The sequence below is a fragment of the Columba livia genome, chromosome Z, assembly GCF_036013475.1.
Source record: "Columba livia isolate bColLiv1 breed racing homer chromosome Z, bColLiv1.pat.W.v2, whole genome shotgun sequence".
Lineage (NCBI taxonomy): Eukaryota > Metazoa > Chordata > Aves > Columbiformes > Columbidae > Columba > Columba livia.
In genome coordinates, this window is record NC_088642.1 from 30,812,690 (window position 1) to 30,826,724 (window position 14,035).

General features: G+C 41.4%; 1 long non-coding RNA gene across 1 annotated transcript in view; it reads left to right on the plus strand.

The window, feature by feature from the left end:
- The first annotated feature begins 13,509 nt into the window (after positions 1–13,509).
- LOC110361867 (uncharacterized) overlaps positions 13,510–14,035 on the plus strand; it is a 51,526-nt gene continuing 51,000 nt past the window's right edge. Inside the window, exon 1 of the long non-coding RNA XR_010468813.1 lies at positions 13,510–13,667. This is a non-coding gene — a long non-coding RNA (uncharacterized LOC110361867). The remainder of the gene's footprint in view (positions 13,668–14,035) is intronic.

A 14,035-nucleotide genomic window follows, 5' to 3' on the forward strand; every position in this document is an offset into this window, starting at 1 on the left:
TGACAGCAAAACTGTACATAATTCTCAAGCATATTTGCATGTACATTTTGTTACTGAAAAGGACATTAGTATTGTGGTATGGTAGGTAGACAGGATGGCACTGTGACTTCCACTTTACGCCTCTATCTTCAGGTGCTTTGTAGCAAAAAAATATGGACTCTGAAACTTGCTGAGTGTCTGTGAAAACTTCAAGCAAATAAAGTTTGTCAAAGCTGGTTTTACTGTTAGAGAATTCGAGGTGCATTTTTCTTGTAACTAATACCAGAAAAGTAGGACACAGACAGTTGTAATTTGACAGAACAATAGTTCTTATTTAATAAACACTTTGACTGTTGCAGTGAAAATTTGTTTTCCTTTGGGTGATTTATAAACTACACTTCCACATGGGTGCCTCAGTCGTCAGATTTTTCGAAAGGACTTAGCACCCAGCAGAACACAATTAAATGCTAGAAGCTGCTGGATACTGAACTCAGAAATTCTGACCCAAGCTCAGAAGTTAAAAAAACTTGTACTTTAAATATACATGATGCTTCCAGCCGTGCTCACAGAGCAGGTCCCTAATTGCTCTGAAAATGTAAGTCCATGAGCTTGAGTGCCTCTCCCTTAAAATAGGGAACGTGAATGTATTAAAATCAGATAACATGAATAAGATTCCCATTTTAGCATCACATAGCAAAGGATCCGCATGCTGTAACTTATCATCAATGGGAAGCATGGGTTTGCAGTATTTATGTAGTGACGTGTATTTTGGTTTGAACCAATTGCTACCAGCAGGACCAAGTCCTTTCAAAGCATAACATGCTTCCTCACTGTTTTTACATGCCTTTTAAGAACAGGTTGTTTTATAATATGAATGGAGATTTTTCTTGACCCTCACTAGTAACATAGGAATTATTCTTATCCTTTCTGAGCTCCTGCCTTCTTTTTAGTGTTCGCCTTGCCCTATGGATCATAAACTTTCTCACCCTACTTTAGGACTGCCACAGCTGTGAGACCTCCAGAGGTACTCACTGTACAGAGCTAACCCAGGCCTGATAGGACCTGCTGCCAAAATCAGTTTGCTTTCTGCTACTAAGTGAAGTCTCATTACTTTGGAACCAGTGCAGCTCCAAGGGTATTGAGACTGGGCCAGGGAAGCTTTGTCTTGGTGTGGCCCTGTTGACTGTGGAAGCGTTAGTCTTGGCTTATTACACAGATGTAGCAGAGAGTAAGAGTCTTAAGAGCCTTGATACTTTTTTCTTCCCCCCTGTGAATTGTAGTGAGGTGTATAATTTTTATCTTCTGCATTCAGGGAGTTCAGTGTATTCTTATTCATTAGGAATATTTTATCTGTGCTTACACAATATGAAAAGGGTATTTTAGCCAAAATCTGTTTCTTAAAAAGGGTAATAAATGCAGTCATCCAGGACTGTGAAAGGCAAGGAATGTAAATTATGTGTAGCTGTGTAAAATACTTTTCCACATGTTCTTTGTTTCCCAGCTCCTCACAGATCCGTGCTCTTTGTCTTAGTCATTTCAGTGTCACAAACAGGACCCCAATTTTAATTATTTTCAGCGAGAGGAAAAATGATTGAAGAAGAGCCCTTTTACCACACACATTTTAATTATAGCCTGTGTATACCCATGCATGTCACTGCCTATATTCTTCTTCTTTATTTGACCTTTATAATGCAGAGGCAGCTGCTCACAGAGCAATTAAGATTACTTTGTAGGGCTAAATATGGGTGAAATAAAGATTCCTGTCTGTGACTTTCCTGGACAACATGGTCACACTTTTTACTCTGCCTTACCTAGTTGCTCAAAGTAAGCTGCTTAAAACTGATGTGATTGTAGCTTGGGTTCAAAGTTCTCCAGTAAGAGATTTTCCTTCCCTCCAGTTATTTCTCCAGTTATCAAGTAGGCAAGTAGATTAGGATCTCCCTGTCATCTTGTAAGTTGAGGATATTCTCTTAATATAATTCCCTTTTGCCTACTAGAAACCCTCTAGATACCATGGGGTGGAATTATGTTATTTCTCTTATATTTGTGATTTGGTCTTACTTTTGGCATTGATGTCAATATCTGTCTACCATGAGTGTTTGCATTTGGCGCTAAAGGAGTTGTCATCATCACAATATGGTAACAGCTTTGCATAGGCCATCATTATTGTCACACTAACACACAACACACACCAGCTCAGAAACCCAGTGATGTTCTTTTTGCGATGACCTGGATGAAAATAAAGACATGACTAGATAATATGACAATGTATTAAAAACCCATCTGTAAGATTAAGTAATGGATCTTTTTTAAAAAAATGAAGATAATTTTGATCATCGTTGCATGTATTTACCAAGATTCTGTGCACCTCATGAGTCATTACAACCTCTAGAGAAGGGTCCTTTAGAAGCTGAATATCAATTACAGCCCATTATTGTGTGTTGAGGAATGAATTGAAGACAAAGCAGGAAATTAGGAGACACCTGACTATCCCTGAGTATTATATGTGTGATTATATGCATATTTTTAAACTGATGTATACCTTCTAATAATAAGTTGTCTTAGGAAGATCTTAGAAAATATATAGGCAGAAAGATAATCTCTGTGTGCTGATGAAGCGATGCTGATTTAGCATGGGTACATGAACAGATACTAAATATAATCAGGATTTATGCAAATCAAAGTCCTGGTGCAACACTTCAAAGACAACTGAAAAAACTCATTCTCCTCCACATAACACTTACTTCCAAGTGCAGCATGCTCTTATCAAACTAGCTAAGGTTTACTTTGTTCTAAAGAGAAGCCACCAACAAGAGCACTGCATTGCGCTTCCAGCTATCATGCCACTTTGTCTACTATTACCTTTAGTTGAAAGAAAGTCACTGTGATTTATATAACTTCATTTGAATGGATAAAGCATTTCTGTTGGGAAGAACTATACATGAAAAGACAAATGCAGGTCACTTGTAAGTATACTAAGCACAGTATGCTGCTGGGTGACTAGGTATCTTAAAATTGACAGAAAGGATTAATTATAACTTACTTCTCAGTGACTTTAAATAGTATTTTCTTAAGTTGATTTTTTTTCTCTGGCATCTGTGGGAAAATAACACAAGATTGGTGAGGAGGATTGTAAACACACACAAGTGGCTTGCAGCTGGGGTGTAGAAAAAATGTATGTATCATCTTAATTGTTTAGGCTTGTGTGCTTGATGAGTACAACCTCTGTGTGTGGATAACACAGGCCTGCTACAGACTCATAGGCACCCTATCTAACATGCTTGAGATTCCTGTCCTGCTGTGGGGAAGATCAAAGCGCTTTGGATAACTACCCCTGCATGAATCCCTGGCATACAGGTGGAACCAAGAGGTTTGGTGATTCCCTAGCAATGACCAAGCTCCACAGTGGCTGTGTCCCTGCTTGTGTGCCTCTGCCTGGTTGCTGCTTTGGACATCCCCTGGTTAGCAAGGTAATGAATACAAATTTACTCTTTGCATTTCACCTGTGGTTTTGTGGTACTTCCTGCATCCTGCCTTTGTTGGCTCACACAGTGTCCGAATTGAAGTCAAAGAGTTTTACAATCAATGTTAAAGGAAAGTCAAACAGCATAGTGGGGTGTTTTGGGGAGTGCATCAAGTTGATTTGAAATTGTTTGGCCATTGTAGATAGGAACTTTCCTTGAATGACAGAACGAAAAATGGTCAGTGTCCTTTTGGCAAAGAGCAGGTTATTTTCCTGATGTTATTTAAACATATTCTTTTACTCTACGAGATTATCTTGGTAGTGAAATCCATTCTTTGATTAAATAATAGGGAAGTAAATACTTTGTTTCCAAAATTCAATTAACAGAAGAGAAATAACACCTGAACAAATTCATCCAAGTAATAATACACTAAGTCTAAATGTCCTAGATATTTTACAGTAAATAATAACTTAAGTGCCATCACTAGGGGTTTGCCTGTATCACTCCAGCTTTAGGAATGACAAAATGTCATCTGTTTCTAACAGAAAGGTACATTAAAGGAAAAGAAAGCTTTTAGAAAATATATCCTGAATGACATTCATGGCCCCAGTGAAGTGCATTAAGGCACTGCAGTAATTAAAAATTCAGTTCAGAGGAGCTTATTATTCCTTGATTCACAGTTACTCTGTCTATTAAGAGCCTCTGGACCCAGGCATTATGAAAACATGGTGCATCCATTACTTGCTAGACTTCGGACTTAAATCTTCAAAGGAGATGTAAAAATTTTCCAACCATGCAGATAAAAATCATGAATAAAAAAGACTTAGTGAGCATTTAGAATTAAAAGAGTTAGGCCACAGTGGATGCTTTCAAAAACTTAGCAGCTACGCCAATATAGAAGAAAATTCCTCATTAACTTGGGTGCCAGATTTTTCAAATCTAATGTAACTAGTAATTTCTAAAATCATAGTAGTAATACTGGGGAGAGAAGTTAACCATGTTGAGAAAATGTGTTTTTCTGTTAGGAGTGTGTGAGAAATTCTGGCAACAAAATAAGCATGGGTAAATTTTTGTAGCTGCTACTTGTAAAGTAAATGGAAATAGTGTGAGAAAAAAGGCAAAGTTTTTATATTATTGTACAGTTAATACACTTAAGGAGTGCATAGTGGGTAACAGCAGGATAACTGTTGTCTTCCTAGCAGTCATTCCTGGTTTGTTTGTTTGTTTTTATTGGCATTTGAGAGAGTATTAGTAACAGAAAGATTGATTCAGTGAATGTTGACTCCTGCTACAGCTGAGGAATTGTGGCTCTGGTCATTAAAAAGCAGCTACGTTGATGTCCCAGTATAAACTACAATGATTTTATCCCTCATAAAATGTGCCATTTTCAGCTGCCCCAAGAAGTGGTGGTAAGTCATTATTCTTGTTTTCTGACAGCTAAATATGACATTCATCAGTTTTGCCTAGTGTTTTTTCTGGATACACCTGCTGGACAATACTGTCTTCACATGCAAATGGTAAATTGAAGAACAACTTGTGGTTTTAATGTCAGCAGACTTACTTCATTACTACAGTTGGTCATAATTAAAAAAACCCCAAACTTTATTTTTGTGCTTAGAACTGTAAATCTCAGAAATACTGCAGTGTTAAATAGAGAGATAAGGGTATTTTAAATGTATTAAAGTGTATTAAAGAATTAGATAGCAATTGAAGCAGACTTCTGTAGGGCTAAGTTTTGTTTGTGTTAATATTGGAGTTTCTTTAGAGTCTCGTGAGGTATTTTTTCACCTTCAGATACAAGGTAATGTTTATTTGGTCACTGGTGCTGGACAGAGAATCAAAAATGCTATTCTTAGATCTTGTTACTACCTTGATATACGCTGTGGGAACAACTTTTCAGCTGTACTTCATGCATAGAATTGAAAATACCCTGCTTTCCGTACTTCAGAGAAAGGAAAAGTAAAGAATGTCCATGCTGGGTGAAATTTTAGGTTCTGAGTCATGTTTCTGTTAGTGGCCGGCAGTGAATGTTTATATAGGAGTTACAGGCCTGTAGTTACGGAGTTATGTGAACTAGGAGAAATATCTTGGTTTAGTACTTACTGATGGATTAATAATATAAGAGTTTGTTTGTTTGTTTTGTTTTCAATTCTTGTAAACTTCCAGCATGGAAGTTATCCTGTGTCAGGGAACTGCGTCTTGGACTGATATTTTCATAAAACCATCTAGTTTGATCACAAAACCTTTTGTGACTAGAAACAGCCAGTTGTCACACTATATGCTTCACTTTACCTTTTGCTTGCATTGCGTTGGAGATGTTCTATCTAGTAAAATAAAGGCCACTTGTGAAAGATTGCAGAAGGACCTCATGGCACTGAATTACTAGGCAATAAAATGTCAGGTGATTATTGCCTTTCACAATTGATTCAGAAAGCCCGAAATAACTCCTTTTCTCCACACTCAAAAAACAGAAATGCTGGAGATGATTGTCTTAAATAAGTGTAGTGTATATAGTGGATAACCTTACATGAAGTGTTTCATTGATGTTTAGGCTTCAGCCTGTGGGAAGAAACGATATCCCCTAAGCTTTACCCATTTAGACATGTGAGAATAATTAAAGTCGTTAAGCCTGACAATACAAAATCCCATAATACTTTAGTCTCACTTTGATTGGGAACAATTAAAATCTAAATTGTCTTTATGGCTATGAAATGTTTAGTCTCAAGAAGAAACCTCACTCTGTTTTAGGATTATTATCATTCTACTAGATAGGCAGAATCCAGTGGAAGAAAAGACATCTAGCAAACTTTGTTAGCAATGAAAGATGACTGTGAAAAAGAAGAAAGATTAACCTAGATCTATAAACTAGTAACAGTGGTTTGCTGATGGAAAGATGTCTGGTTTAATAATGGTTATTATTTAAATTGAATGGATTAAGGTGTTTCTGATAGATTTGGTGTATTAATCCAATGCTATCAATCTGTTAATGAGGCCACATTTCTTTGAATCGTGTTGTGCACTATGAGCTGGTAGCCTGGCTGCAGAGGTAATGCCCCAGGAATCTCACTTTCCAGGTCAGCAGCACTTAAGTACATCCTAGGATACCATTACTGAAATATTTAAGCACAGTGACCTGAACCTGCTTTCTGTTTGTTTTACTGCTCTGTATTTTGGGAATGTAAACTTGGAAAAAAAAAACAAACCACTTCTCTTTCTCCATGGAACTGTCCCATGAAGACAATCTCTAAGGCTCAGATCAGGATGCAACTCATTTATCTAAGAGAGGAATGCCACACGTGTGCAGTAGTTAAAACTAGACAAACAACCTGTCAGCGGCAGAGTCCTGTCCTAATATTGCTACTGTTTGTTTTCATTCTTCTTCTAAAGTATGATTAAAAATAGTTCCACAAAGATATCATAGAAGACATTTGGCAGTGAAATATTAGGATTTTTCACTTCTTCCCATTCTATGTCAGTGGTTATCTGAGTAAACATTTAAAATAATCTGCACAAAGTGAAGAGAAAATGGTTTATCCTTTCTTCATGTGTAATACAGTGTGGTGGCAGGAACCTCTTGTTACTACAAGAAATTAAGTAGCTGCAAGAATGTCTACATTTATACAGGTCCTAATCAGCATATCTTTCATGCTGATTCAGATTACTGGATTGCCTATGACTCTAGCGGTTCTAGTTCACCTTCATTTTATTAAAAGTGCATCTGAGGTCAATTGCCACTAACTGTACTGTTAAATATCGATTAAACAATTGGAATTGATGTAATTTTCAGTTGTTCTTCCCTACTTAATGTACAGCAGCACTTCGGTGACCCAGTCAATAAGATCAATAGTACTCCTGTGAAGTTCAGGCTATGGCTGTCACTGCCCTTCTGCTTGCTTTCTTCACTCTGGGTCAGACAGGTTTTAGTTAACGTACAGTCTATGTTCCTGCTAATAGGCTGTGGGCCTTCTCTAGCTAGATGAATTCTGTGCACAAGTGTTACTTCAGAAGAAGGTTGTTTGGTGCCTCACATGGATTTTGTTTTCTTTTTAAATCATTCTGTTTTTTCTCCCTTAATGAGAGAAAAGATTAAACAAGGAAGACTCTTTTGAGGTTTGTTTCAAGGTTTTCTACAAGCCCTTGTGCAACAGTTAAAGGCTTTTTATATAAGTAAAAGTACATGGTAATTTGTAAATAACAAGTATTTACTTGATAACACCTGCTAATCAGTGTGTCAGAGCTACAAGGTCACTACATTAACACATAAATACGGCTAAACTAGGCAGGTACTTTAAACATTTGGTTAAATGTCCAGGGTTGGTTTACTAGCAAAATGGAGAATTATGTCTTAATGTGAGTGGAAAATATCTGGGCAGCCAGTTAAGCACTTTGTTAAAATAATACTTATACAGTGTGCCTTGGCATTGCATGGGAAAGTAAGTGTGGTTGTTCTGATTCTGTGGATGTGCCACCTGTGACAGAGAAGTCACAACTGCCCAGTATTCGTGTGGTAAACTGACAGTAAGTGTAGATTTGACTTTGCGTGGCCTGAGTCAATCTCTCTATGAATGGTTTCCATTAAATGTAAGAGGTCTTATTTTCTTGATCTGTGTATCTTTTAAGCTCTGAGTATACCTGTGTGCATAAGCAGATGGGCAGTTTGTGTCAAAAAGAAAGAACCATGAGAACTACAGCCTTTTGACTAACTGTGAGAATAGCAATGGGTGTGTATGAAGTATGACGCTGATGTTTGTGCTTTCATTTAGCAGAAGGATGGCAGTAGCTCTTAGAACTTTGAAAAACAAAACAAAAATCTGCTTCCAAGTGTCCCGGCAAAAACCCCACTTCTGCTTTCCTTCTGTAATTCCCAATTGGGTCTAAATCCACATTGTGAACATCTTGTGGTGCCACACACCCTCCTTTCCATCTTTCCCCCACAAAGTGTTTTCTTCACACAGGTTCACCCACCTGTAGAACAGGTGTTCCAGGATGCCCTGCTTTTCCTTGAACCACCAGCGCAAAGATAATCTTACAGAAAGCCAGCAGTGATGCAGATGCTGAAGCCACACTCCTTACATGCACAACAAGGAAAGAATACGCTCCACGCCCCCTGCTCTGTAGAGCTTAGAGAATTTAATTAGAGAACAATAGTTTAATCTGAGAAGGTACGAATTTAAATGGAACAACCGTGATAATCAGAACCAAGCTTTTTGTTCTAGCTCCACATAACAGAACAAAATGTATGGATAAATAGCAAAAGCTGCATGTCTTTCTGCACTGGCTGGCCATCATCGAGCATATCTCTTCACTTCTTCTCTCCACTCCTTCCATCTTCTAGTGACAATGTGTGATGAAATAGGAAAATTCAGTCTCTTAATGGTTGGCTCCAAGACTGGTGCTACAGGCAGGGCTTTGGATTTCTTGATAATGGTTGGTTTTATAAGACACCAGTCCAGACAGTGTCACGCGGGAAAGGTTTATCTCACAGGGGCAAAAGGATGCTGGGGCAGGAATTAGCTGGGCTCATTTGGAGAGCTTTAAACTAGGCTTGAAGGGGGATGGGGTTGTAGCTGGGCTTGTCCCAGTGGGGCAGCATTCTAAAACTGATGAGGACCGGGTGGCCTCCTATGCCTCTAGGGAGAAATTGGTGTGCTCTGCTCGCTCCCTGAAATGCCTGTACACCAATGCGCGCAGCATGGAGAATAAGCAGGAGGAGTTAGAATCCTGTGTTCAGTTGGGAGATTATGATCTGGTGGCAATTACAGAAACATGGTGGGACAGTTCACATGACTGGAATGTGGTCATGGATGTCTATGCCCTTTTCAGGAAAGACAGGCCAGCCAGGTGTGGTGGTGGAGTTGCTCTCTATGTGAGAGAGCAACTACAATGTACCAAATTCTGCCCAGGAGTGGATGACGAGCGAGTTGAGGGTATATGGGTCAGGATCAAGGGGCAGGCTGGCAGGGGTGACACTGTTGTGGGCGTCTGTTACAGGCCACCAGATCAGGCTGAGGAAGTTGATGAGGCCTTCGATGGGCAGTTGAGAGTGGCCTCACAGCCCTGGTTGTTGTGGGGGATTTTAACTTCCCTGATGTTTGCAGGAAGGACCATTCAGCCAGCCAGCCACAGTCCAGGAGGTTCCTCCAGTGCATTGGTGATAACTTCCTCATGCAGATGGTGGAGGAGCCGTCTAGGAGAGGTGCACTGCTGGATCTCATCCTCACTAACAAGGAGGGTCTGGTCGAAGCAGTAAAGGTTGAGGGCTGCCTGGGTTGCAGTGACCACGAGATGGTGGAGTTCAGCATCTTGTGTGGCAGGAACAGAATAGCAAGTAGAATTGCAACCCTGGACTTTAGCAGGGCTAACTTTGGCCTTTTCAAGCAATTGCTGGGGGAAATCCCATGGGCAAGACTGCTTGAAGGAAAAGGGGCCCAAGATAGCTGGATTGCATTCAGAGATTGCTTCTTCCACGCTCAGGATCAGAGCATCCCCACACGAAGGAAGTCAAAGAAGGGAGCCAGGAGGCCTGCGTGGTTGAATAGGGATCTGTTGGGTATGCTCAAGCAGAAGAGGAGAGTTTACAGGTCGTGGAAGCAGGGGCTGGCCACTTGGGAAGAATATAAGGCTGCTGTTAGAGGATGTAGGAAGGCAGCTAGGATAGCCAAGGCCTCCTTAGAATTACAGCTGGCGAGAGGGGTCAAGGACAGCAAAAAGAACTTTTTCAAATACATAGCAGATAAAACTAACACCAGAGGCAATGTAGGCCCACTGATGAATGGGGTGGGTGCCCTGGTGGCAGAAGATACAGAGAAGGCAGAATTACTGAATGCCTTCTTTGTCTCTGTCTACTCTGCTGGAGGTTGTCCTGGGGAGCCCTGTACCCCTGAGACCTCGGATGAAGCCAGGTCAATGGAAGAGTTTGCTTTAGTCGATGAGGACTGGGTTAGGGAGCGATTAAATAGTCTGGACATCCATAAATCCATGGGTCCAGATGGGATGCATCCGCGGGTGCTGAGGGAGCTGGCTGAAGTCATTGCTGGACCACTCTCCATCATCTTTGCCAAGTCTTGGGAAACGGGAGAGGTGCCCGAGGATTGGAGGAAAGCAAATGTCACTCCAGTCTTCAAAAAGGGCAAGAAGGAGGACCCGGGTAATTATAGACTGGTCAGCCTCACCTCTGTCCCTGGGAAAGTAATGGAACAACTTATCCTTGGTGCCATCTCAAGGCATATCAAGGATAAGAGGGTTATTAGGGGCAGTCAGCATGGCTTTACCAAGGGTAAGTCATGCTTGACCAACCTCATAGCCTTTTATGAGAATGTAACAAGGTGGATGGATGATGGCAGAGCGGTGGATGTGGTCTACCTTGACTTCAGTAAAGCCTTTGACACAGTCTTCCACAGCATCCTCACAGCTAAGTTGAGGAGGTGTGGTCTAGACAATAGAGTAGTGAGGTGGGTTGCAAACTGGCTTAAGGAGAGAAGCCAGAGAGTGGTAGTCAATGGTGTGGAGTCTAGTTGGAGGCCAGTATCTAGTGGAGCGCCTCAGGGGTCAGTACTGGGGCCAATATTATTCAATATATTCATTAACGATTTAGACGAGGGAATAGAGTGTACTATCAGCAAGTTTGCTGATGACACTAAGGTGGGAGGGGTGGCTGACACGCCAGAAGGCTGTGCTGCCATCCAGCGGGACCTGGACGGGCTGGAGAGTTGGGTGGGGAATAACCTGATGAAATTTAACAAGGGAAAGTGTAGAGTCCTGCATCTGGGCAGGAACAACCCCAGGTTCCAGTATAGGTTGGGAAATTATATATTAGAGAGCAGTGTAGGGGAAAGGGACCTGGGGGTCCTGGTGGACAACAGGATGACCATGAGCCAGCACTGTGCCCTTGTGGCCAGGAAGGCCAATGGCATCCTGGGGTGTATTAGAAGGGGGGTGGCTAGTAGATCGAGAGAGGTCCTCCTTCCCCTCTACTCTGCCCTGGTGAGACCACATCTGGAATATTGTGTCCAGTTCTGGGCCCCTCAGTTCCAGAAGGACAGGGAACTGCTGGAGAGGGTCCAGCGTAGGGCAACGAAGATGATTAAGGGAGTGGAGCACCTCCCTTATGAAGAAAGGTTGAGGGAGCTGGGTCTCTTTAGTTTGGAGATGAGGAGACTAAAGGGGGACCTTATTAATGTTTATAAATATATAAAGGGTGAGTGCCATGAGGATGGAGCCAGGCTCTTCTCGGTGGCAAACAATGATAGGACAAGGGGCAATGGGATCCAGATGGAACACAAGAGGTTCCGCTTAAATTTGAGAAAAAACTTCTTCTCAGTGAGGGTGACAGAGCACTGGAACAGGCTGCCCAGGGAGGTTGTGGAGTCTCCTTCTCTGGAGACATTCAAAACCCGCCTGGACATGTTCCTGTGTGACCTCACATGGGCGTTCCTGCTCCAGCAGGGGGATTGGACTAGATGATCTTTTGAGGTCCCTTCCAATCCCAAATATACTGTGATACTGTGATATATTAATACTTTGAGGATTTGACTGTTCATTACTTTCCTTGTATATGTCCACGTGGATCTGTTTTCTTTCTCTGCATCTCACAGATCTGTTTAGATGACATTAAATAGGAAGTCTAAGAGGAAAATTAGGAGATTAGATCGGGTATACAGTTCAGGTATGTCTATGTGTCACAGAGGCACCCCGAAGTCAGTTTTAGGTGGACAAGTTCCAAAACAGACTTTATTCTAGCTGGAAAAGTGTAACAAATAAATCGACTAGAAACAGGGTTTACACAATTATTTAGCACTCTGACAATATAAAATACAAGTTTGGATATCAGTTGAGGAGATTGTTGGGGTACAACAACATAAGAATAATGAGGATCCACCACATGCACACGTACACTCACAAGAGACAAAACTGACAGCCTCTCACTCCAGGGTACCCACAAGAAAATAATCACTCGCAAGGACTCATTGAAGGCAATAATTAGGCAAGGACACATTGAAGGATATATCCAGTAAATAACCACTCACCCAAATGAGGAGGTGAGGTGCTCTCAGTCCCAGGCAGTCTCCTTAGATGGCCTCCCCGTCTAACGGGAGGGGTCCGTTTCACAGACCTGCTGCTCTGAGAAGACCATTCAAAGGGGGACTTTGGTGGAGACCCTGTTTTATAGCTTGGTCAGATATGGCTGTGGGCATTACAACATAGCTGCTCGGGGCACCTCCTTTGTTAAGGACCCTGTCAATTGACCGAGGGTCCCACCCCTCCTGCCCCAGCGGCTGGTGGAAGTGAAGTCACCCAGACCCGGGGTAGGGGAGGGTGTGACTGTTAGCACCTTGGTACCACTCTGGGTGTGTGCATGGGGACAAGCACAGTGGGGCGCACAAGTTGCTAAAGAGCCATCAACTGCCCCATTGAAGGCTCCAGATCACGGCGGGGAGGCGGAGTGGGGGGTTGGGTGGGGTGTGTGTGCAACTGCCACACTATGAACTTCAGAAACTTAAAGTATGGTAACTTTAGATTCTAATTTATGATTTCAGCCTTTTACAAGTGTCTTCTCTGAAGATCAAACTCTGGAGCTGCTTTTCTCTCAGAAGAAAGACTTGTGTCTTCGTTGAAAAAGAAAGCTGCCTTTGTCCTTTTTGACCATTCTCTTTCATTTTGTAACCTTTCAAAAAGCTCTTTTAGCTGTGTGGAATATAACAGATTAGAAACATCTCAGAGGATCTATTTTTGAATTGCTTCTTTAGTTATTTGTTTTTCTAAGTCATTCTTAATGAAAAGAGAAATTATCTTGTTCGTACAAAAAATGTTTATTCTTTCCTGTTACCCCCTGTTTTTCCACATTATGTAAGCTGGCCGAGAGGCATAATGATTAAAAATTCTTCTCATGCCCATCTGTCTGTGTGCCCTGTACTTTGTCACTTGACAGCTGGGTATCAAAGCGGCAGCAGCAGCAATGTTCTTTGAAAAGTAAGCAGGTTGGACATGCAATTTAGATGAAAAACAATTACACTGTGTTAGCTTGCTTTTGGAAAGAGTATTAGGGCTCATCCTGGAGACAGGAAACAAAAGTAGCACTTCATGAATTTTAAATGAGGGAAAGTGTATGCGTGTGTGAGAGAGTGTTCTTTGGCAGAAGCTTTTCCCTACAATCTTTTTCCGACTAGTTCTTTCCTCTCTAGAGTATGTCCTAGTCTGTGCTGCTGGCATTGGCTGGAATTACAGGTATTTCCCTCTAACACGGGTAGTGCTAATGATTGTCTCACTAGAATTTCTTTCAGATCATCTTCTAATATTAATTAAAAACGAACGGCTGTGCCACAGTGGCAAGATTCACAGCCAAAGAGGGTTAAAAGAGTTAAAAATGTTGTATACTCCCCTTTTCAGCCAGACAACAGTGGTCGGGTCTTTTTGTGGTGGTGTTGCCCCCATGTCCCCCCCCCGCATGTTATCTGTGTGGAGCCTACCGTATGTGTTGTAAAACACTTCTAAGTGAATATTCTTAGATCTTTTCAAGCAGCCTTCATGAAAATCTGTCTGATAGGAATACTGAACTGAATGCCATGTTTTCTTCCAAACAGCTATGCAAGAAA